General features: G+C 46.3%; 1 pseudogene; it reads right to left on the bottom strand.

Annotated features, from left to right (window-relative positions):
- LOC115867583 (ectonucleotide pyrophosphatase/phosphodiesterase family member 7-like) overlaps window positions 1–13047 on the bottom strand; it is a 39875-nt pseudogene extending 26828 nt beyond the window's left edge.
- Between the last annotated feature and the right edge of the window lie 12902 nt (window positions 13048–25949).

Genomic DNA, 25949 nt, shown 5'->3' with positions numbered 1-25949 from the left:
GGGACTCAATAGTACTCTGGGTCATCGACTGCAACTCGCCCCATCCCCACGCTGTTGGGCTCAGGCTGGGTGGTAGATCACTGAGCTTTCTGCCAGTCCTTCTTCCATTGTTCCTCCCTCTGATAACAGTCCCTGACTTTCCACTTGGGACCCACTACCATCCCCCCACAATGGGTGATGTGGTTTGTGTGGGACTTGCCATTCCCCACCCTGACCTGGGGGTGGGCATGTGGTCCCAGCTTGGGTGGTCAGCATCATTCCATCCCCCCACAGAGATTGGTTCTGAGAAGCAAATTGGTCCAATGAGAGTCAATCTTGGGAATTTTGTGGTCACTCTTAGGAAAGAGAAATAGAGAGGAGGAGAGGGAGAAGTAAAGAGAGAGCTTGATCGTTCTGATGATATAATTTGAGGATCTGGATGTAGCCATGCCTGTAACTATCAATTAATTATGTGTTATGGTTTGAACTGTGCTCCTCAAAAAAGATATGTTGGAGTCCTAAACCCCAGAGCCTCAGAATGTGACCTTATTTCGAAACAGGGTCATTGTAGAGGTGAGGTCCTACTAGAGTAGGGTGGGCCCCTAATCTGAGTGACTGGTGTTCTTATAATAATATGGTCATGTGAAGACGGAGACACAGGAAGAACTCCATGGTTTGGATGGAGGGTTGGAGGGATGCATCTACAAGCCAAGGAATGCCAAAGATCACCAGCGAACCACAAGAAGCTAGGAAGAGACAAAGGATTCCCTACAGCTTTCAGAGGGAGTATTGCTCTATCAACACCTTGACTTCAAACTTCTGGCCTCTAGACTGTGAGCCAATAAATTTCTGTTGTTTTAAGCCACATAGTTTGTGGTGCTTTGTTATGGCAGCCCTAGGAGATTAGTATAAGTACTTTCAAATTAATAATCTTCCTCTTCCTCCTCCTTCTTCAAAATCATCATCATTATCATCGCCTTTGTCTAAGCAATAGAGAGGGTCTCCTATGGATGTGGAGACTGTGATGTGGGGTGTCCAGCCTCCATGGTCAGTCAGTGCCCCTCTTGCATCAGCCCCTAGGCCTCCAGGGTTAGACCATAATTCTGGGGCTTTCTGGAGCTCCATGCTGGGGCATCATCCTGTTACCTGTTGCCTTTACACAAAGACTGATGCTCACCCCCTGGTTGTCTGGGCCCCATCCAAGACCTATTCATGGTAGGCAGAATTAAGATGGCCCCAAGATTCCTGCCTCGGTTATATACACCTTGTATAATTCCCTCCCCTTGCACATGGGTGGACCTGTGGCTGGCTTCTAACCAGTGGACATGGAAAAGTTGAAGGGATTTTGCAGATGTAACTAAGGGCCCTAACCAGTTCACTGTGAGTTAATCCAAAGGGAGATTATCCCAGGTGGGCCTGACCTCCTCAGGTGTGCTCTTAGCAGAGGGTCTGGACCCAAGCTGCCATGGGTTCTACAGCTGCAAGGAAATGAAGTCTTCCAACAATTGCGTAAGCTTGGGAGAGGACCCCGAGCCTCAGATGAGACACCACCTCAGCCGGCACCTTGATTGCAGCCTTGTAATACCCTGAGCAGAGGACTAAATTCAGCTATGCTCGGACTCCTGACGACAGAGAGATAATAAATGGGTGTTGTTCTAAGTTGCAAAGTTTGTGGTTAATTTTTATGCAGCCATAGAAAATGAATATGGCATTCCATTTTAAGGAACTACCAGGTGCTGTGGCCAAGACCCCTGTGTGTGTGTGTTTCTCTCTGTGTGTGTGTGTGTGTGTGTGTGTACATGGAGGTGGGGGATGATGAAGGGTGGGGGATGGAGCCAGGTGGGAAGGAGAAAACTACCTTGGAGGAAGTAATTGCCCTTCTTATGAGAGAGAAGAGCAGTTTGAGCAACATGCAGACCTGCCCAGTGCCCAGCCCTGGGAGCTGGAGGGAGAACATCGCCCCCAGTGTCAGGTCTTGGGAGCCTCCACCCTAGACAGAGGCCCCACTTCCACTGTCTTGCAGGTGGTGCTGGGGGCCAAATACTTGGAGGAAAAACATACCCTTTATAAAGATGCAAAGATTTTCTCACGTGAAGAGATGATGAGGTAGGATATTTTGAATTAATAGTCAGCTTTATTTTTAAAATCCTCTCTCCTGTATTCTTTCCTTCATTCAAACAGTCAGGATTTTTGTTTTTCATGCTCCGAGGAAAGGATGCCATGGGAGAAAGTGAAGAAAGCAGAGACTCCTTCTGGCTTTGGGGTGTCACACGCTCAGCCCATTGTGGGAGCCATGGAGGAGTTCGGGTGTAGAGGAAGGTTTGGGGGGGACCCAGGGGAGTAAGAGCAAATCTCTCCTGTCTGATTCCCTGAGAGAGGAAGGAAAGAGGTGGAAGGATCCCCAAGAAAGGGGCTGTTTGTCCTTTACTCTGGTGGAACTCCAGAGAGAAGGAAACACCCCCCACAAAAGATCTGTGGGATTTGGGAGCAGAAAGGGTGGGAGCCCGAGCTGTGCGTCAAGCCCTAGAAAGACGGCCAGACCCTGGAGACATGTAAGTGTGTAGCTGCTTGGCCCAACAAGAGATGCTCAAACAGTATTCGTCAACTGAAAGGATGAATACATTGTAAGCCCTCTACAAATTCTCCGGGAAGACTTTCTTCACCAGCATCAGGAAAGCCGATGAGGGTCCATGTGATTCTAGCTCTGGGGTGAGGGCTCAGCTATTCACCACACCTGACAGCCCCCAGGCATGGAGAGGCCCTGCTGCCCAGATGTGGACCCAGGGGGCCCAGAGTTCTGACCCAACGAGCCAAGTCAGCTAAGCCTTATGCCCAGGGCATGGCCTCTCCCTGCTGTGCTCCCTGCCTGGGACCACCTGGTCCCTAGCCCCTTGGACTCTGTCTAGGAAGCTTGGAGGGGTGGTTACGTGGCTTCTCAGACCTGAGCCCTTATGGGAGCTGCCTCCTTGTGCAGCTGAGCTGAGAATCAGGGAAGCAGCATCATTTCCTCACCTCTCCTCTGAGTTAACTTGCTCCAAGGTGTTCGTAAGAACTCCATTTAATTAGTCGTTGGGCCCAGAGAGCCCCTTTTATCATACTTTGTGTCAGGCCTACCCCTGGAATCTGAAGAGGTCTTTGGGTGCTGGCAGCACCAATTTTTACCCATTATTTTTTCTGTTACGGATGATGCTTTTCCAGTGGACTGGAGTCAGACAGAGGTCGGCTTGAGCCCAGCTCATGAAGACAAGTGCTGGTGCTTTTGCTGGTTCTAGGGTGGCATCTGTGTCATTAATACAGCATATTCAGGATGTCTACCCACTGCCTGGGAGCTCTGAGGATGTGCAACATTTAAAGGTATTTGGAATACCTTTGGACTACTTAATTAGAAGGAAGGACACCAGAGGGCTGTAGGCCTGCTAGAGGCAAGGATTGAGGACCAGTGTCTGGAACCGTCCAGGGCTGAGTTCAAATCCTGCTTCTGCCCCTCAGCTGCTGTGGGACCTCAGGAGAGATTTGTACATTCATGGACCCTGGATATCTCAGTTGTTCTGACTTCTTATCACTGTTACAAGAATCGAAGGATATGATGATCGTGGTACTTGCTGAGCATTTTTGTAAGCCAAGTAGTGGTTCAACCACTCAAGACAGGGGTTTTCAGGACTTCCCTGATGGTGCAGTGGTTAAGAATCTGCCTGCCAATGCAGGAGACACAGGTTCAAGCCCTGGTCTGGGAAGATCCCACATGCTGCAGAGCAACTAAGCTTGTGCACCACAACTACTGAGTCTGTGCTCAAGAGCCCACGAGCCACAACTACTGAGCCCTCGTGCTACAACTACTGAAGCCCACGCTCCTAGAGCCCGTGCTCCGCAACAAGAGAAGCCACTGCAATGAGAAGCACGCTCATTGCAATGAAGAGTAACCCCTGCTTGCCTCAACTAGAGAAAGCCTGAGCACAGCAACGAAGACCCAATGCAGCCAATAAATAAATAAATAAAATAAATTTATATATATATTAACAAAAGATGGGTTTTCAGCTGGGGGCCAATTTGTCTCCCAGGCAGCTTTGGGCAGTGTCTGGGGACATTCTTGGGAGGAGGGGGCACTCCTGGCACCTAGAGGATAGAGACCAGGGATGCTGTCCAACATCCCACAGTGCACAGGATGGCCCCCACCACAGAGAACCATCTGGTCCCAAATGTCAGTAGTGCTGAGGCTGCAAAACCCGTTTTAAAGCAGTGACTCTCCACCAACTCAATAAATGGCAGGTCGGTTATAAATAAGGGGGACAGAGGAACATGTTTTTTCTATAAGGGGTGAATTAAAAAGAGTACCTTATATTTATAAATTTTGTTATTTATAGGCAATACATCCACATGGTCCAAGATCTAAAAGGTACACAGGATGTACAATCCAAAGTCTCCCTTCTACCTCGTCCTCTTCCTGGAGGAATCAGTGTTACCAATTTCTTCTTTTTAGAGGTCCTCTGTGCATCTATAAGCAATTGTATGCACATATATACACACATGTTATACACACACACATATGCATGCTACACATATTCTTTGCATCTTGCTTTTGTCACTTAATCCATCTTGGAGATAACTTCTTACTGGACACAAAAAGCTTCCTCAGTTTTCCTTTTAAAGGTGACAGAGTATGCCATTCTATGCATGTCCAGTATTTTACTTAACCACTCCCCTCTGGATGGATAGTCACGTTGTTTCTATTTTCTTTTGCTCTTACAAACACTAATGTAATGAATATCTTTGTATGTACATCATTTTCCACCAAGCAAGTATGTAATGGTAGGATAGAGTCCTACAAGTGGAATTGCCAAATAAGAAAGTTTTGTGCATTTGTAATTGTATGGGATGTTGTCAAATTACGTTCCACTGAAGCTGTACCTGTTTCCATTCCCTGCTGGCAGTGAATGTAGGAGAGGTGTTGGGGGGATTTTGTAATTTAAAAAATTTGTTCTCACTGTTTGTATCTTCTCATCAGAAGCCTTCTGGGAATAAATAAAAGGTGAGTGTGCCTTACCTTACAATATTTTGTGCCCATTGTATTTTCAGCATTCAGGGACCCAGAGTCTGCCCATGGGAGATCTTTTAAGTGTTATGAAGTTAATGCCCCTGGAAAGTGGCGTTCGCTTTCTCCAGAAACGGGCTCTTTAGTTCCTGCTTCCTGGTGCTAATAGTTCCCGAATGACTTGCCTCTCAAAGAGTTTACATGTAGGAAAATCTCTCTCAGCAATCTCTCTCTGAGTGGTTGCTCAGCTTTATTTTTTGAGTTTCTGATTCAAACGCACCTTTGAGAGTCAGGTGGAAGTGATGAAAACCTCTTCCAGCAAAAAGGCACCGGCAGTTTGCCCATCATGTCAGAGGTTCCTAGAGCTGCCCTCGGACCCCAGTGAGTGGCTCTCTGGGTGGGGGTAAGGTTCATGCTACCAGCACCCCTCCTTGCCCTGCGAGAGGGGTCTGCAGAGTCCCAGCTCAGAACTGGGCAGAACCAGTTTTGTGTGGCCAGGGACACCCTTGTTCCTAGACTGGCTTCTCCTTTCCCACTTTCTGACCGAGTGACTGGTCAGTTACTCAGCTTTGCTGAGTCATCGTTTTCTCACCTGTGGCCGGGGACAGTGCTTGCTTTGCAGTATCATACTGGTGATAATGGAGGCAAAGCACCTGGCACAGAGCCCTGCATCAGGCTCACATTTGAGAAATGGAAGCTAATGTTAGTCTTATTGTAGTGGAATCCTTTGCATCCTGACTGCCTCCTTTTCTTATTTTTTTTCCTTTTCTTCCCCCATCCTCAAAGATTTTTATTTAATTGTTATGTGGTAGGGCCAAGTATTTTTATTTTTTAAAAAATTAATTAATTTTTTGGCTGCGTTGGGTCTCTTTTGCTGTGCACAGGCTTTCTCTAGTTGCAGCGAGCCGTGGCTACCCTTCCTTGCAGTGCGTGGTCTTCTCATTGTGGTGGCTTCTCTTGTTGCAGAGCATGGGGTCCAGGTGCGCAGGCTCAGCGGTTGTGGCTTGAGGGCTCTAGAGCACGGGCTCAGTAGTTGTGGCACACGGGCTTAGTTGCTCTGAGGTATGCTGGATCTTCCTGGACCAGGGCTCGAACCCGTCTCCCCTGCATTGGCAGGCGGATTCTTAATCACTGCACCACCAGGGAAGTCCCTATTCTCAAATTTTTATTGGAGTATAGTTGATTTGCAATGTTGTGTTAGTTTCAGCTGTACAGCAAAGTGAATCAATTATACATATACATATATCCACTCTTTTTTTTTTGCGGTACGCGGGCCTCTCCCTGTTGTGGCCTCTCCCTTTGCGGAGCACAGGCTCCAGATGCGCAGGCTCAGCGGCCATGGCTCACGGACCCAGCCGCTCCGCAGCACGTGGGATCTTCCTGGACCGGGGCACGAACCCGTGTCCCCTGCATTGGCAGGTGGACTCTCAACCACTGCGCCACCAGGAAAGCCCTTTTTCTTTTTTTTTTTTAAGATTCTTTTCCCATATAGGCCATTACAGAGTATTGAGTAGAGTCCACTGTGCTATACAGCAGGTTCTTATTAGTTATCTGTCTTATGTATAGTAATGTGTAAATGTCTTTCTGTCTCTCTTTTAGATTGGAATCTCTTTATTTGCTTAGTGGCAACTGAGATTCTGGAGCAATCACGTTCCTTTCTGTCACAAAGACCTTGTACATGCTGTTCCCTCTGCCTGGAATGCTTTTCCTTCCTCTGGACTCCTGAGGTCTCTTTCACTCGCAGCTCAACTGCCCCTTCCTCAGAGAACCCTTCCCTGCCTCTCTGAGTTCAAGTCAATTTGCCCTTGCTGTCTTCTCCTGGAGAAGCTCTTCTCTTTCTTCTTGGTGCCTCTCTGACTTGTAATGACATCTGTTGGTGTGTTTACTTGTCTAATGTCTGTCTGTCTCCCCCGTTGGATAACATGCTTCAGGTGAGCTGGAGGTGAGCTTAGGCAAAGGCCCTGAGGCCGGTGGGAGCTGGTTGGAGGCCCAGGCAGGGGACCTTTGTGATCTGGAGGGAAGCTTGTGAGGGGAAGAGAGATGAGAGAGGTCAGGAGAGAGCAGGTCGGGGGCCAGGCCATGGGGACCTTCTGGATCACTGAAAGACAAAATTTGAATTCTCTTCAAAGATCATACGTGTCCCTCCAATGCACCAGTATTAAGCAGGGGAGTAACCTGATCTAACTGATTACTTTAAACTTTAATGTTTTATTATTTTTATAAAATTCTTTTAATGATTTACTTTTTAAAAAGATCACCGGCCACGATGTGAAAGGCGGGGTGGAGGGTAGGGAGGAGGGTAGGGTGGAGGGTAGGCTGGGCCCGGGCTTTGGGGAGATCCCTTAGGAGGCTGCAGCCGTGGTCCCCATTCTGCCTGCAGGCCATGGATTCTAGAAACAGCCCTGTGCATCCCTTAGTATTCTAAGCTAGTGCTTCTTCCAGGGGGTGACCCCAAGTGGCATTGGCTGCCTCGGTCTCCCCAGAGATGACTGAGAATCAGCTCTGTTTCAGGGAACTACGGATGCGGGGTTTCCGCCCACATCATGGCCTGGCTGCAGGGCGGAGCTTACCTGAGGTGGTGGTGAAGTGAGACGGGGAGGTCATTGTCATGAAGGGCGGTGTGAGGTACTTGGCCTTCATGCCCTCCCGGCCAGGTGGTCCATGTTGGGGGTGTCCACGTCCTGGTCGTAGTCCTAGCGGAACCCATGAAAGGAGATCAGCAGCAGCTTGTGGAAGCTCTTCCTCCTGGGATGGGGTGGCAGCCGGCCCAGCCCAACAGGACGGGCAGCAGCAATGCTAAGGCCCTGGGCCCCGTCATGTCCCCAGTGCCTCACACGCTCACATCGCTAAGTTCACGGCCTGCTCCCACTTTCTCCCTTTTTTTTTTATCTGCAGTTGATCAAAGTCCACATTGATAATTCTGCTCCAGCTCTGCTGTGGATTAGAACACCTGGAGCGTAATGAGTTGGCACGTTCGACGTGATGGAAAAGTTCTGGAGGTGGATGGTGGTGGCGGCTGCACAGCACTGTGAATGCACTTAATGCCGCTGCACTGTGCACTTTAAAAAGGTAGAAAATGCTAAATATTATGTGTATTTTACCACGATAAAAAAAGACAAACAGTGTGAAATATTTTGGACTCTTACACGAATTCCACTATTGTGAACATTTGGAGAACAAATTAGATTGGAACTTTCCTTTACTCAATATAGCCTGTTTTTATAGGGAGAACAAATTACTGTTCATTATGACTATGGAAACAACCACTGTGGATTGAGTGCCCAGAGGGCTGGGAACTGTATATACATCATCTATTCTATCCCATTTAATTTTTTTGAAACCCTAGAAAGATTATTAGTTGAAAATTCCCTATAAGAATTACAAAAAATCATTGTGGTCCAATAACAATAAAATTTACCATTTTTTATAGGTCAGAAACTTGGTTCTGTATAAAGAAAGGAAGAACATCAAAGAAGGAATAAGTAAAGGTAAATGTAAAATTAAAACTTTTGTTTTCCTTCTGTTTAGTTGATCTAACAGGTAATAGTTTGTTCACACTAGTAATAACAAGGTATTTAATTATGTATATATCATATGTATGTGTATATATGTAAGTAGAGAAATACTTAACGTAAATCTAACAAAATATGTATGAGATCTATATGAGGAAAACTAGAAAACTCTGTTGAATGAAATCAAAGAACTAAGTAAATGGAGAGATGTTTCATGTTCATGGATGGGTAGGCTTAGTATCATCAGAATGTCAGTTCTTCCCAACTTAATCTATAGATTCAATGCAGTCCCAATCAAAATTGCAACATTATTTCATGGCTATTAACAAACTGATTCTAAAGTTTATATGGGGAGGCAAAAGACCATTCTACTCTTGTTTGTATGAGTTCAACTTGCCATTTCTTTTTTCAGGTTCCACATATAACTGGTATCATGCAGTATTTGTCTTTCTCTGGTTTATTTCATTTAGCATAATGCCCTCCATGTTCATTTATGTTGTTGCAAGTGACAAGATTTCCTTCTTTTTTAAGGCTGAATCATATTTCAGTGGTCTGTGTGTGTGTGTGTGTGTGTGTGTATGTGTGTGTGTGAGAGAGAGAGAGAGAGAGAGAGAGAGAAAGAGAGAGTATCACATTTTCTTTATCTGTTCATCCATTGACAGGCCCTTAGGTTGTTTCCATACCTTAGCTGTTGTGAATAATGCTGCAATAAACATGGGAGTTCAGATCTCTCTTTGAGATTAAAAAAAAAACATTTTAATCATTTGCAAGTGGACAAATTTAGTGACATTTAGTACATTCACAGTGCTGTGCAGCCATTACCACTATCTAGTTTCAGACTATTTTCATCACCCAAAAGGAAACTTCATACCCATTAACAGTCACTCCTCATTCCTCCCTCCCCCAGCCCCTAGCAACCACTTATCTCCTTTCTGTCTGTTTGGATTTACCTATTCTGGACATTTCATATAAATGGAATAACATAATATTTGGCCTTTTGTGTCTGGCTTCTTATAATGAGCACCATGTTTTCAAGGTTCATTCATGATGTAGCATGTGTCAGCACTTCATTCCATTTCATGGCTGAATAGTATTTTTATATATCCATTCACCGGCTGATGGACATTTGGGTTGTTTCCACCTTTTGGCTATTGGGAATAATCTGGCTGTGAACATTTGTGTATGAGCTTTTGTTTCAATACTCTCTGCTTTCCACTTACGTTTTTCAACATATTTATGAGATGGTTTTTACTTTGTAGCTGAATAAACAGCTCAGAGAGGCTGTAGAACCTCTCCAAGGCCACACAGCAGAAGTGAGGCTGGGACTGTAATTTTAATACTTGGCTACACATTTGCTGCACACAGGGGTTTAAATTCCCCAAGGGAACAGGCTTAAGCATCCACCCATCCACCCCACATTTATTGAGCACATACTATGTGTCAGGTGCCAGAGGCACAGAAGTATAGATGTCAAGTTTGCCTGTGGGTGGCTTGCCTGTGGGTGTGGGACAGGCAGACAAATAAGGGGGTCCTGCCAGAGGTGTGAATGGGAGGTGACACAGGAGAACAGGGAGAGGGTCCTAACTTGGAGAAGCCAGGAGGAGGAGGGCTCCCTGGAGGAGGTGGTGCTAGAATTGAGTTTTGCAGGCTGGGAAGAATTAGCCTATTGGAAGCATCTTCACTCAGCCGCTCATCCAGATATGACAGCAGTCTCCTAACAGATATGCCTGTGGCTGCTTTCTACAGGTACATGGATGACATTTACCTTTGCAGCTTTGGAGAGATCTGTGAATTGTATAAAGATGTCACCAGTGGGTTTTCTAGTGACAGGAGGTGACAGTCTGCCTAGGTTTTCAGGTGAAGTTTTCAGAAGGTTTTTATCTTGATGTGGGTGGACTGTGGGCTGGATATCAGACTCAGAGGAGATGACCCATTTCCCTCTTCCTGAAATTGCCTGATAATTCTGTTCCAAGTTATTTGCTTAGGTTGAATTTTTGGGGTGAGGACGTGGTGTGTCAGGGGTGCTCCATTTTGTATTTGCATAACTTGGCCTCTCTTATTAATTAGCATGGTGTTTTGCTATAAAAGGGAATTTTGTAGAATTTTGTGATGAGTATGCAGCGAAGCAGTTGAGGGTATTTTGCAGCTTGCAGGTCTGGGCTCACATCTCTTCTCTGGGCTTACATTTTACACTTGGGGCAAATCTCATAACCTCTCTGTGCCTCTGTTTCTTTCTCTGTAAAAAGGAATAATGATATATTTCCTGAGGTTGTGAGGCTCCAATGAGATGATGCATGTTGACAGGAATGCTTACTGCTCATGGGATATCCACATGCACCCCCTCACTTCCCAGTCCCCTTGTAATCGTGGGCCATGTGTTTTGAGTGGAAGCCACATCTATGACTTCCAGCCTGAAGCTTTCAAGGGCTGGTGCATAACCATCTCACCCTCTCATCCCCTGCCACAGTAAGTGTGGAAGCCTTGCATTGAGATGGTAGAGTCTCCATCATCCTGGGTCTCTGAGTGACCAAATAGAGCATAGTCCCCAGCTAACCCGTGGTGGACATGGAATGTGAGAAGTCAGCCTCTGTTGCCAAGCCACTGAGATTTTGGGGTTAATTTGTTGTTGTGGCATAACCTAGTCTATCCTGGCTAATGCAGCAGGTAAGCACTTACATGGGTCCTTAGTACTGGTAAGTGCTCAACAAATGTTGGTTACTTTCAGTACAATAATAAATTGCTACTGATAGTTTCTTTATCTGATCTAATGATGCCAATATGCTATTTTGTGCTTGGACAAATTGGACTTGGCACTCCTTCCGACACGTGGAAAAGACAGATGATTGAGGGCCAATAAAACATCATTATCTTTAGTTTGCATCCCTGGATACCCTTGGTGGCAAAGAACAACGTATGCTACTCTGGGGAAGCCAGGCCTGGAAGGGAGCTGTTGTTACCAGGATCAGGACTGTCCGAGGCCAGGCGTTCTTTGGTCAGGAGAGAACTCTGATTCCCTGGTATGTAGATTCTCCAAGGGAATGTGAATACTGGTACTAAGTAGTTTGGCTCTTTGGGAATTGTATATTAATCACTTAGGCCCTTTTAGGGACAACACATATATATCTCAATATTCTGGAAAAACATAAAAACACATAAAATACATAAAAAACAGCCAGCAGTCATGCAGCAATCCACCATGGCCACTGAAACTTCCCCAAAGTGCAACATTTTGTGTAATCAACAGAGCTTAGTGGAGGTGGCTGGCTAGAGAGAATTCTAATTGTAGTCACTATAATGCTTATGGTCACAGCATTGCAGTGTATCTTGGTTTCTCTTTGGTGAGCTCTGGTTTGGAAGGTATAAATCCATCATCTGTTTTAGCAAATATTTATTGAGCACTTTGGATGGGGTGGAAGATGAAATATGGAGGAGAGAGTAAGTCTCTTCCTGGCCATTATGTTTTCAAGCTGTCCTAGTACTCAGCAGTGGGTCATGCAGGCTTGAGGGTACCACAGTTCCAGAGGCATCTCCCACCCATGCCATTCTGGACTAGATTCTTCTTTGCCAGCCCAGTAGAGCCGTCTCTGACTCTTACTTTCTTTTGCATGGCAGTTATATCAGTTACTGGGAATTGTTACAGAAGTGCAGTGCATTTTGTGAAACTTACGGTTGATCAAGAATCCCATTAAACTTTGTTAAGAACTACATGTTTATGACATAGTTACTAGAGTGGAGATGGAGAAATTTCCAAACACGTTATAGGAATCATCCCAACAGAAGGTAATAGTCAGAACTCTTGGTTGCAAGTGACAGAAACCCACGTCTTACTAGTGTAGGTAAGAAAAGGGACTATGCTTTAGTCTGGTTTGCCCTCAAAGACCTGAGGGACTTCCCTGGTGGCACAGTGGTTAAGAATCCACCTGCCAATGCAGGGAACACAGGTTCGATGCCTCATCTGGGAAGATCCCACATGCCATGGAGCAACTAAGCCCTTGCGCCACAACTACTGAGCCTGTACTCTAGAGCCCGCGAGCCACAACTACTGAAGCCTGCATGCCTAGAGCCCGTGCTCTGCAACAAGAGAAGCCACTGCAATGAGAAGCCCGCACACTGCAACGAAGAGTAGTCCCTGCTCACCACAGCTAGAGAAAGCCCGCGTGCAGCAATGATGATCCAACACAGCCAAAAATAAATAAATAAAACAAATAAATTTATATATATTAAAAAAGCAGACCCTGAAACAAGGATGGGAGTGCAAGTGGTTTATTTGAGAGGTTACTCCAGGGAGCACCCATAAGGGAGTGGGGAAGTGATTCAAGGAAGGGAAGAAGGCCAACATGGCGAGTTTTAGTCTGGGGTGAATGCAGTACTAGAATGGTGAGTACCAATGGGCTATGGGCATGGCATCTGCAAGAGGCCTTTTGAGGCATGATTTCCCATGTCACTGAAGTCATTCTGCAGAAAGACAGGGATGCAGCTGGGCTGTAGGAACCAGGGACTCACACATTACCAGATCTCTCTCTCCATCTCTGTGTCTGCCTTTGTCTGCATATCACCTCAATTTTCTCTCAGTGGGGACTGGCTTTCTCCATAAGGTGAGGAGTGTGGCCACAAATGCTCCTCTTTGTCTCACTCCAGAGTTCCTGTCATCACAGAGCATGTCTATATTTTCCCAGTTCCAGCTAGGAAAAACAAACCTGAGGGAAGAACTCTGATTGGCCTGTTTGGGTTAGATGCCCATCCCTGAACCAATCAACTGTGGACAGGGGGGCGGAGTCGTGTAAGAACATGGCAGCCCCCACCAGAGCCATGTGACTGGGGTAGGAAAAGGTGCAAGTCTCAACAGAAGGGAGGGGCCTGTAGGCTAAAAAAAAAAAAGAGATGTCTGTGATGAAAGGAAAGGATTAGGAGATGCATCCTGTTAAACCTGTTACTGATTGGGGCTTTGAACATTTTTTTGAATATAAAGTTTCACTGTGGTTCTTTCAGCATGATTTAGCAGAAAGGTAAAATCCTAGCATGAGCTGAACATTTCCTATGGGCAGGCTGTTGCTGTGGATTCAAATACTTATTGATTGATCCAAAGATCAATTACAATGCTTCTCAAGGGATGTAAACTCTGATAGGGTCTGCTTATGATGGGGCTGATATCAAGCAAGAGGAGAACTGGCATGTAGGACACTAATTTCTTTCTTCCATTGAGTACTGTCAAGTTTAGGTTCTGACTGGCAGTGGATGCACCTGGAGGGATGGTTGCATATAAAGGATTGTGTGTGTGTTTATGTGTATGTTTGTTAGGTATTTTCCAAAGATGAGAGCAGCATCCCACAAATGCCCTTTTGCAGTGTGATTGCAAACTCTTCATTAAGAGGTGGAGTTTATTTCCCTCCTCTTGAACCTGGGCTGGCCTATGACTTGCTTGGACCAATAGAATGCGGCTGAAGTGAGGGTGTCTGATGTTTGGTCCTAGGCCTTTAGAGCCCTTGTAGCTTCTTATTTTTGCTCTCTTGGAAGCCAGCACCAAGTAAGCCCTGGATCTTCTGCTGAAGGGGCCATGTGGAGAAGGGCTCTGGAGGATGAGAGGGCACATGAAGAAAAACCAAGCTCCCAGCCACCAGCAGCACCATCTGCCAAGCATGTGTGTGAGGCCATGTTGACCTTCCAGCCCAGCTGAGGCTCCAGCTGCATGTAGACACACAAGTGAGCCCACGTGAGACCAGCAGAGGAAATGCCCAGCCATCGCACAGAATCATGAGAAATAACAAATTATTGTGGTTCAAAGCTACTAAGTTTTTTTTTTTTGCGGTTTGCGGGCCTCTCGCTGTTGTGGCCTCTCCCGTTGCGGAGCACAGGCTCTGGACGCGCCGGCTCAGTGGCCACGGCTCACGGGCCCAGCTGCTCCGCCGGCATGTGGGAGCCTCCCAGACTGGGGCACGAACCCGTGTCCCCTGCATCGGCAGGCGGACTCTCAACCAATGCGCCACCAGGGAAGCCCGCTACTAAGTTTTGAGTGTAATAGAAATAGCCCACGAGGGTGTGAGCATGTGGGGTACACAATTCCCATCTGCTGAAGATCCATGAGTTCCTAGGATCCAACCCAGAGCCAACTTATGTCCTCAATGTCCTTCTTGTTTGAAACTTTTATGAAAATTTTCTTTAAAGACAATATTTTTAGAGCAGTTTTAGGTTCACAGCAAAATCAAAAGAAGGTACAGAGATTTCCCATATATCCTCTGCCCTGCACATGCACAGCCTCCCCCATTATCAACATCCTCACCAGAGTGGGACATTTGTTACAATTGATGGACCTAACACTGGCACATCATAGTCACCCGAAGTCCATAGTTTTACAGCTCACTCTTAGTGTTGTACATTGTATGGGTTTGGAGAATTCCTATGAAATTTTCACAGATTTGGACCATCCTCAGGGAAATCCCAAAGCTCAGAAATTATTTTGCCTCCTGGAATCTTCCACATGTGGTTGAGCCTTAGCAATTCTTAAGAAGGATCTGAAATGAATGAAAAATTTAAAAAATGTATTCCTGTGGCTTCACTTTGGCAAGGTTCATGTTGAGTGTTCAGCTAAGTGCTCGTGTTAATAAGCCAGATAATGTTTTCCAAGACTGCTATGGCCTCAGGGTTGGCAGGATTAGAATGGCCTCCCGGCATCTCTGACATACCTATAAGGGTTGGATTCAGCTGGAATGGACGCAGGTCTCTTTGGGCTAATATGCTGTTTCCTTAAGGCAAATGCCACGTCACATCCCCTCCTAGAAATCTCCACAAATACAACCCCAGAAACATTGACAGAATATTGCTTTAACTGAAGATTTCAGGAGAACATAGAAGAGGTAATGTCACACATCACATGGTTAAACCTCCATCTTTTGTAAAGTTCCTCACTATATGGCCACGTCATTCTGTCCTTCCTCCCCATAATCTCTCCTCTCTGCTCTCTTTAGCCACAGCCCTTTCTCCAACCACACCGTGCCTTTCAAAACCTCTTCAACTTGCATGCTTCCTTTGGCAAAATCTTTAGCAAACCTGCATGTCTCTGGGGGACCTTAGTCCACTTGACACATATGGACATCCAACGACATCATCTTCACTGCTCCAGGCAGCCCTTCTGGTGCGGATTCCATGCCTGCTGGAGAGCTCATCCTATCTTCAGCTGAACTCTTGTCTTGTAACTTCAAATCTGTTCTCCTTGTTTGATATCTTGGGCCATGCTAAACAAATCGAATTCCTCTTTCTTACAATAGATATTTGGAATACAGCCATATTTCCTCTCTTCCCCTCTTTCCCTCCCTTCCTCCCTCCCTCATTCCCTTTTCTTTCCAGAGCGGGGGTTGGCAGACCTTTTCTCTGATAAGCCAGATAGACCTTGTGTCCCTGACTGTCTCTGTCACAACTACTCAGCTCTGCCACTGTAGCATGATAAGCAGCCATAGACAATATGTAAACAAATGGACTTGGCTGAGTTCCAATAAAACTTTATTTGCAAAAACACACTGCAGGTCTCGTTTTTCCTGACCCCTTGCACTGGCATATTCTCTCTAGACTGAATATCTCTATCTCTTTTGACCATTGCTTATTTGTGTGGCTTTGATTTTCTTCTCCATTGTGGCAACCATTTTCTGAATGCCTGTTAGTTTGTCTATCTCCCTTAAATGTGGCCCTGAGAACAAGATGCATACTCTGCAAATGTGATGATGTAACACTTTCTCCTGCTGCATTTTGAGCAGGAGAAAGAGAGCAGGAGTGACTATCACTATCACACTTGGAAACTCCAACTTCGTGAAAATTTGGTGGGACATCTCTGTGAAGGATGTAAACCTATTCATCCACAGGCTGGCAGGAAAGAAACCAGAAGCATGATCTGTCGAGCGTGAATTTAATATTTGATGTACAGAGATCTCTGGCTTTCTGATTGAGATTAGAAGGGGAGGTCTTGTCCACAGAAAATAATTTCTATCCCCAGGTGAGGAACCAGCAGATAATCGTGTGAGCAGAACTTCCTGAGAACAAAGATGAGGGGAAACAGTGGTGTTAGAAGAGTGAAAAGGTCAATAATTAAGGCTACGACTGTGCTGGGAGAGGAGAAAGAAGAAATTAGACTGCCAGGTGTGAATAACAAGAAATCTGATTTAATTAGCAGTGCAGGACAGACACTGAAGGCTTCTTTATTCCTCTCATAATCAAAAGTTTTTGTTTAGACTGGGTGGGGGAGGAAAAGGCACATATGTTGAGAATCCTGTTTCAGTAAGTATGGAAGGAGGATTTTGGAAAAGGTCTCAGAAGAAGGAGAGACACGTGGGAGCTCATTGGAAGTCCCCAGAGGCTGAGCCCCCTCTTGGCATGATGCAGGGTTGGGAGGGAGTGGGATGGCATTCAGTCAGGTCTTTACTTGTCCAACACAATCACCTCTTAAACGTTGGCTGTTCTCACAGCCTAGTCCAGACACTGTCCTCTGCTCTCTCTGGACTTGCTCCTAGGTTGGCCCTTCCATTTCCATAGCTTTAGCTGCTGCTCCTTGGCTGATGACCCTCAAAGGTCCATCGCTGTCTCCTTTGAATACCAGCTTACACATCCAGTGTTTTTCTTTCTTTTTTCCACTTGTCAGCAAAGTCAACATCTCATGCTTAACACGTCCAAAGCCAGCAAAGGCAAACTCTTTCTTTTCGTCCTCCTCCCTCTCTGTGCCCCAGCCATGCCTTCCCCATTCCTTAAATAGCGCACTGGCTACCCAGCTGTTCAAGGCAGTAAACCAGGCATTGTCCGCTTTTCCCCTCTTCCATCAGCAAGTCCTGTGATTCTGAACTTTATCTCAACTTGTCTGTTTTCTCTATCTTTGCTGCCAGGACAGGACATCATATCTCAGCCGGGCTACGGCAGTGGTCTCCTAACTGGTTTTCCTGCTTCTGCTCTCAACCCTTAGCAACCCATTTCCTGCCTGGAAGCTAAAGGGATCTTAAGGTCCCTGCTTTGGCTTCCCACTGCATAGAGAAAAAAAAAGCCAGACCTTGGGTCTCCTTCAGGCTCCTGCCCACCTCTCCACCTCCTTCCTGCTTCCTCTTCTTTGCCTACTCTGCTTCAGTCACCCTGGCCTCCTTTTGGGTCTTTGGACTCAGCAATCTTTTTCCTACCCCAGAACCTGTTATTCTAGCCTGGAATGATTTTCCTCTGCTCCTCCCCAAACTAGCCTCTGCTCATCCTTTAAGTGTTAGCTTAAATGTCCACTCCATAGAGAGGTCTTTCCTGACCCCTTTTATGAAGAGGACTCTTTGTTATTCTCCACTTCAGCCTCTTGCTACTCTCATCATAGACTTTATTATTTTTTCTTTTTCTCCCCCAATAGCAATAAGCTCCTCAAGGGCCAAGGCACACCTACCTTGTTCATTGTTGTGTCACCAGCACCCAGCCCAGTGCCTGACACATTTCTGGATAAATAAGTCCAGAGTGAAGGGGTAAAAAAATGGAGAGTTACTTCTCTGAACTATAGATGATGAGATTAAACACCTTGTGTTTTCCTTAGTCAGAAATTATGTGCAATTAGGCATACAGTAAATGATGATGACGACAACATCTGTGTCTTGCCTAATGTTCATCACCAATCGCTAAATTAGTCAGTTGTGCCTCTTTTGACAGTTCTGCTTTCAATATAATGATTTGTTTCTTTTTTTTTTTTTTTTTTGTGGTACACGGGCCTCTCACTGCTGTGGCCTCTGCTGTCGTGGAGCACAGGCTCCGGACGCGCAGGCTCAGCGGCCATGGCTCACAGGCCCAGCCGCTCCGCGGCATGTGGGATCTTCCCGGACCGGGGCACGAACCCGTGTCCCCTGCATCGGCAGGCGGACTCCCAACCACTGCGCCACCAGGGAAGCCCTGATTTGTTTCTTTTAACTTATGTCTGTTGGCTTTGTTTGGGCTCGTTAGCCTAACAAAGTGGCAGATTGTGTTGGTATTTGCTCTATTATTTACAATGTCATTAACTTTAAAAATGCCTTTGCTTTGGGTAAGAAGCCCTAGTTAGGACAGTGTATTAGTCAGGATGGTTTGGGTTATGCTGTTGTAACAACAATCCCCAAATCATAGTGGCTCAATACAGCAAGGTTTATTCTTGGTCATGTTATGTGTCTAGTGTATATCTGGGCATTTTGGGGGTAGTGTGTCCATTGTTAGTCACTCAGGAGTCCAGGCTTTTGAAAGTTCCATCTGCATGTGTCTCCTTGATAACCAGCACAGGGGAATCCTACAGTCTCTTAAGTGTTCTACCTGGAAATGACATGAGTTACCTCTGCTCATGTTTCATTGGACAAAATAGATCACATGGTCATGCCTAACTTCCATGTGCCTGGAAGGAGAGCCAAAATATTTGTGAACAGCCTCATTGGCTGCTCCCATCAGTTACACAGAAGAACTCACTTAAATACAGTTACTTATTTGTGATTCCTCCCAAGTTCTGAAGTGAATTCTAATCCGTTAGCCTTCAGAAGATATGTTCATTTCCAAGCTCTTATTGGGCACTGTTTTGTTTCAGAATGTCAGACTTAAGACTGTTCTTGGAGGACAGTATGGTGTAATGGTTAAAAGCAGGGCTCTGATGTTAGTTTGCTTGGGTTCAAGTGCAATTTCTACTGCTTGTTGGTTGTGTGATCTTTACCTTTTTATGCTTCATCAGTAAAATGGAGATAACAACAACAACAATAATATTATCATCTATCCCTATGGGGATATCCCAGTGATTGAAACATATGGGCTCAAAGTACTATTTATTATTATTATTGGTTTGGGGGGTTAGTTACTAAATTTTGTCAAAATTAGGAGTTCAGCAACTTTGAACGTTTGGTTGGGATTTATCAAAGGAACAGGTTTCTGAAGAGTAAGGATTAGGGAGAGGGGCAAAACTTAGTTGGTGTTTTAAAGATTGTGGATTTTATTTGTACAGACTTGGGGCTGAGTTCTATCTCAAGTGCCAGATAGTGAGGCAGCCTTTGCTAAATTCCATTGCTTTCCTGGGCTTCAGCCTCATCTATAACAAATGGAGTTAAGAGCATCCATTTTTCAGAGTGGAAATAAAGATGATTAAGTCAGAGGGAATGGAAGTAACTTCCATCGATGATCAAAAGTGTTAGTTTACTTCCATATTAAATTTCTATTACTGGGTAACAAATTACCACAAACTTAGCTGCTTAAAATAGCACCCGTTTATTATCTCACTGTTTCCATGGGTCAAGAGTCTGGGCAGAGCTTAGCTGGGTCTCACAGGCTGTAATCAAGGTGTCAGTCAGGGCTGGGGTCTCATATGAGGCTTGGGGTATTCCTCCAAGCTTATTCAGTTTGTTGGCCAAATTCAGTTTCTGTGGTTGTGGGGCTGAGGCTCTCAACTCCTAGAGGCTGCCCCTCTCCACAGGCAGCTCACAGCATCACCCTCTGTTTCTCCTTGGAGGCCAAGGGGTGAATCTCTCTGAAACTTCACTTTCTTTAAAGGACTCCCCTGATTAGGTCAGGCCCACCCCAGGTGATCTGTCCTTTAACTCCTGGTAGACTGATTAGGGACTTTAATTACATCAGAAAATCCCTTCCCCTTTGCCACGTAACCTAATCACAGATTCTGACCACACTCAAGGAGAGATTATGCAGGACATGGACAACAGAGGGTGGGAATCTTGGGGGCCATCTTAGGATTCTGCCTACTGAAACTTCCTTCCTTCCAGATGAGCAGATGTTGGTGGGGGAGGAGGGGTTTTCACAGATGAGCACGTCCCAGAGGCTGAGAGAGCCTGGTGTTGGCCTAGGATGGAGGAGGCTGAGAGGTAAGTGTGAAAAACTTTGTCCAATTTGTGCTTTGTTGGGGCCGTGCTTTCCTAACCAGCCACAACCAAGGTAAGACCCGGTTGTTTAGATTCCTTTTCTCTCTTCTTCCCGAGGCAGTGTCTGCAGTCCCCTAGCCCTCCCCCTCCCAACCTAAGACCCACGAGCCATGAGCTGGAATCATGAGGTGCCATGATCAGAGATGCAGGTGAGCAACAGGTGGGACCACAGGAACAGAGCAACACCCTTGATGCTTCTTCCCAATGGTTCCGCAGACTGCCAGCAAAGGAAAACAAGTCTCGGATGAAATAAAATCCAGAGAGAAGACGAATTTTAAGTGGTGATTTTTTTTGGAATCTACCAGATGTCAGAGGCTCTTTGAAACAACACAAATGCTGTCTCAGTTCCACGGAAGGAGGCCCAGAGAAGCGGTGTGAGTTTCTGAGAACCAAATTACCAACCACCTGTGCAGAAAAACAGTCTCTTCGTGCTCATGGGGCCGTAGGGTACACTTGATAACAAGTGATATAGTAGTCAAGGTCGGCTAGACATAAAAAGCCACTAACCCTGAGGTCTCTAGGTTCTTCTCAGCCAAAGCTTGAGTGTAACGAGGTCATTGCCAGGGAGCAAGCTGAGAGGGTCACTTCGAGACCGCTTTGGGCTGGCCTGTGACAGATGCCCACAGCTCTCCTAATGGAACTGCAGGGAAGGAAATACCTGGTGACGTCTTGAGCAGCCCCAGAGCCCCCTTCCCTCACTCTGCAAATGCAGCTCCTTCTGGGCTTTGAAACACACTCAGTACTTGTCAATAGCTGCCCCACGGAAGGGACGAAAATTACTTGCTTGTACATCACTGCCAGGCAGGATGGGGAAGGACCCTCCTCTCTCAACAAAAAGGGTGGCATGATAGAGTAAGGTGGAAGGTCATTTTGGATTATGAAGTATTCTTAGAATTGATGCAGCTCCAAAGGAGGAGGGAGGGCCCCAGCCGGCCTGGGTTGGGAATGACATTGATAAATCCGGTGTCACCCATGGGATACAGATTAGAAGAAGCCTTTGTTCTCACCCGATGCTAAATGGGCTGCCTGTGTGATGAACTAATATTCAGAGTGGGGAAACAATTGCAAAAGCCCACGTATCATCGAGCTTGTTGATAAATGTTAATGAGACAGGAGCAAGTACTGAGATGGGGCAGTATTGATTAAGAAAAGAAATAAAAAGTGCCGAGCAGTTCCTGACATTTTGTTTAAAGTGTCCCTTGCCACAGCATACAATCCTTGTAAACCTTTGCTGTGATACATGTTATTGTCTCCCCCTCTTCTTCCCTGCTCTCTGCCTTCCATTCATTCTGTTGCTCATTCATTTAACAAATATCTGAGTTCCTACATACATATCCACATATACACATAGTGCTACATACTAGAGTTAAAATAGTGGACAAACTCCCTCTGGGAGTTTATGGACAGTGGTAGGAGAGATACTCTAAAAGGCAACTTCACGGCATGGCATATAGCTTGGGAAAAGACAAGAACCCCTTAATGGGGGACTTGGGGTGAGAAGGCTTCCCAGGGGAAGTGATGGCTGGGCTGAGACTGAGATGGGGGCCTGGAGGAGGAATGCTGAAAAGCATCCCTGCAAAGGGTCAGGGGACAGCTTCCCAAGGTTTTGGTGGGCATCTGGGATGGGCAGGGAGAAGGGTAAGAAATGAGGCAGAGGGAAGTGTGGTTAGTGGTGTACACAGTGGGTTAAATTGTGTCCCCTGAAAAGATATGTCCGAGTCCTAACACCCGGCACCCCTGAATGTGGCCTTATTTGGAAATGGGGTCTTTGCAGATGCAATCAAGTTAAGGTGAGATCATACTGGATTGGGAGCAGGGAGTTCTAATCCAATGACTAGAGTCTTCACAAGACAAAGAAGAGGGAGATGTAGATCTAGAGACACAAAGATACAGGGAGAAGGGAATGTGCGATAAAGGCGGAGACTGGAGTGATGCAGCTACAAGCCAAGGATGTCAAGGCTCGCCAGGAGCCACCAGCAGCTGGAAGAGGGAGGAAGGAGTCTTTCCTAGAGTCTTCAGAGGGAGCACAGCCCTGTTGGCATCTTGATTTTGGACTTCTGCATCCAGAACTGTGATAGAATTAATTTCTGTTGTCTTAAGCCAACTTGTTTTCTATAGCAGCCACGGGAAACCAACAGAGGGGTGGAACGTGTGTGGGGAACATACCTGTTCCTCCAGTTTCTACGAGGAGGAAAGCCGTGTAAACACCAGAAATGTGATATCGGGAGTTGCCGACACCATTGCCCACAGGGCTGGATGGGGCTGGGGGCAAACAGAGGCCCCACCAGGAGGTACAGCCACCCCTCTGCTTCGGTTGACTGTGCCGTATGGTATGATTTTTTAGTAGAAGTTAGAAATCAGATTTTTAAAAATACGTGGAAATCCTCATTTAAAAATATTGGCAGCTAATTAACAAAAATGTAAAAACTGTGCAGGCAAAACCAAACAGGTGTGCAGCTCTGATTTGGACTGTGGTCTAACCATCTGAGACCTCATGAGAGAAGTTTAATAAGTGAAATTATCTATGTAAGTTGCCAAACACAATTCTGTTTGTTTCGGGACAGTATAAAATTGACCAATTTCCCATTAATATGGAAAAAAACATATACTGGAGAAGATCTGGGTGCTATCTCCAGGGAGACCTGAAATGAGCCTCACAGAGACAGCAGAGGTCTATTATCCCCCCACCCCCAAACTTTCTGAGGCAGCGTCCCTCCATATGAAGAGAATTTCAGGCCCTATTCTGAGGACAGTGGGACCTCAGACTTTAATGTGTACATACAAATCGCATAAGGATCTTACTAAAATGCAGATTCCAATACAGTGGGTCTGCGAGGATGGGGGAGGGGGCTGAGGTTCTGCATTTCTGACGAGATCCTGAGTAGGTGCTGACGACGATGCTGCTGGCCAGAGGACCTTGCTTTGAGCAATAAAGTTTTCAAGGCACTGTGCACATCAGAGGAGAAATTCCTCAGCTCTGGCATGCATTGAATGTAGCCTGTCTGCCTACTGTCTGGAGACAGATGGGGGGATAAGCAGAAAAGGTGGGAACTACCTTCACTTTCAGATGCAGGGGGTAGGGAGAGTCACTCAAGGTGACAGAAAGGTTTGGGAGAGGTTCTTGCTGCCTTTGGCTCAGGAGATGGAGCGGGAAAAGAGTGAGTCTGATAGAGAGGAAGCAAAGGCATCTGGGGAACCAGCTGCCCTCGCTGGACCAAATTTTGAGTTCATCCTGGTGGAACACTGCTGTCTCTCTTTCTCACCCAGGCCTGTGGCGTCTGGCCTCTCTTCTCGTGCAAACATTTTTCTTTGCATTCCTGGAAAAATTGGACCCACAGACTGAATCCACCTTGGGGCAGTTTAACTTGCGTGACCAGCACTTACTCAGCAGATAATCACCAGCCTCATTAACCTTGGCTCGTTCTCAAGAGGGTTTTTTTTTTTATCGGGGGGAGAGTTGGTGGTAGTTGTGGTGGTGGTGGAACTTATGAATTATTCTTTGATAATTTCTGGAGTATGTTGGGAGCAGGGTCATTAATTTTGTTGAGTCAACACAGCTGGTGTTCCAAGACCTGTTTGTTGGTGTTGTTGATGTGTGCATGTATGTGTATCATGTGAGGTCATATGTACACATTTGTTTTAAAAGCTGACTAGTGACCTCTCCCTGGAGGCGTCTCTTACCCACCTGGTGTTGCCAGGAGATATGAAAACTAATGCCTTGGGTTCTATTAGCATTGTGTTTCTCAAAACAGGGTCCTTTGTCCACCTGCATCAAATCACCTGGAGAGTGTGCTAAGGTGCAGATTCCTGGGCACCACGTGGGACCTGCTATATTAGAATCTCTGGTGCTGGAACCCAGGAATCTGCATTTTCCAACACTCCCTGGTGACTCTGATGTACAGAATCTGGAGAATCACTGCTATAGGTGAGACTCACAGGGTTCTTTCTGCATGTCTGCTGGGCCATCCCACCTACCTTTGGGTGGTTGTCTTGATTATACTTGTGTTGTATATTACAAAGCACTTGTGTTTCTCCCGGATCACTGGGTTGACGTTATAAATGAACACTGTGGCCCAGTGGAGTGACCTTTGCTGCTCACATTCATGTCCTCATGTTCTGTCGACAGCCCTGGTTATCAGCTGGGTACTCCCTCAAGACCCCACAGCTTGTAGGTGGTGGAGTCAGGATTCCACCCCCGGCAGCCTGGCTTCGAAGTCTGCTCTCTTGTCCACTATAGCATGTGGCTGTTGCAGACACTCCTTTGTACACAGAGCTTCTTCTTGCACCCATGACCACCTGCTTGCTTAGCTGTACGGGGGGTAGACCAGATGTACCAGGAAGTTACCACACCGGAAACATCCTCAGCCAACCACAGGCAGCTTCCTTCCAGAACCCATCTTCCTTCCACTTCAGGAGACAAGGTTCTGAGACTCGCTCCAGGTCGTTTCCCTGAGTTTCCCAGTGTGACTGAGCCCCAGTTGCCCATAGTAGGGACCTGCTCATCACACCTCCTGTATTGGCTGCCTCACTGTCTCACATCCCTACTCCCTAGTCGTGCTTCTTAGGATCACCTCCCAGATCAACTACTTGTACCCAAACCCTTATCTCAAGGGGTCTGCTTCTGGGACATCGACTGCTTAAACTGCCTTAAGCATATCATCTCATTTAATCTTCACATCAACCTTGCCCAGTAGGAACCATCATGCCCCACTTTATAGATGAAGAAATGGGGGCTTAGTGAATTGAAGCCACTTGGCCAAGCCAGGACTGGAACCCAGGTCTGTTGGGACCAGTGCCCAAACTCTCAGCCTGTACTTTGTACGGTGTTTTTAGGTAAGTGGTGGGTGGTATGTGGCGTGTGTTGGGTTGGGCGAGTTCTGATCTTCTCTTGCTGCACCCGCCCCCCTCCGAGCCGAGAGGGCATTCATGGTGCACCTCTTTAAATTTACAGTGTGGGTAGAGAAGGCAAGAATCCTGACATCAGGCACCACGCCCCGTGTTGAGCCAGTGTGCCTACCTTGGGCCTGGCTTACTTGTGTCCAAGCCTTTTGATAACTATGTGGACTGAACTTGGCAGAGCGAACCCCAGGCAAGATAGACTCTTTCTGGTGGAGCCCCCCGCTCCCCACTGCCCTTGGCCTAACCACTGCTGCCAACCCCCAACCCCTGTGAGCAGACCTTTGGGTCCCAGCGAAATCCTTCTGTCAAAACCGACTTTTCCTGGTTGGAAGGCTTGCAGGGTTTTTGTGTTGATCGATTTCAAGTCTGTGATCTTGTTTGTGGCTGCCTGGGTGGTTCCCAAGGTCTGCCTTCATGTTATAATATTGCACTTGAGCCCACAGGCTATTCTGCCAAGAGCAGAATTTCTATTTTAAAAGAAGTAAATAATAAACCTCTTTGGAATGGTAATAAACTTCCAGAGTCTCCTGGGGTCCAGTCTCTCACTTGCTCATTTGGTGAATTCAGCAAGTTCTCGGGAACCAGAGGTATGAGGCAGTGAAGTCATACAATCACTGGGCAAATATCTATGGAGTATTAATATTTGCGGGCCTGTGA

Source organism: Globicephala melas, chromosome 15 (genome assembly GCF_963455315.2).
Source record: "Globicephala melas chromosome 15, mGloMel1.2, whole genome shotgun sequence".
Lineage (NCBI taxonomy): Eukaryota > Metazoa > Chordata > Mammalia > Artiodactyla > Delphinidae > Globicephala > Globicephala melas.
The sequence above is the reverse complement of the archived record's forward strand: the minus strand, read 5'-3'. Positions and strand labels throughout refer to the sequence as shown.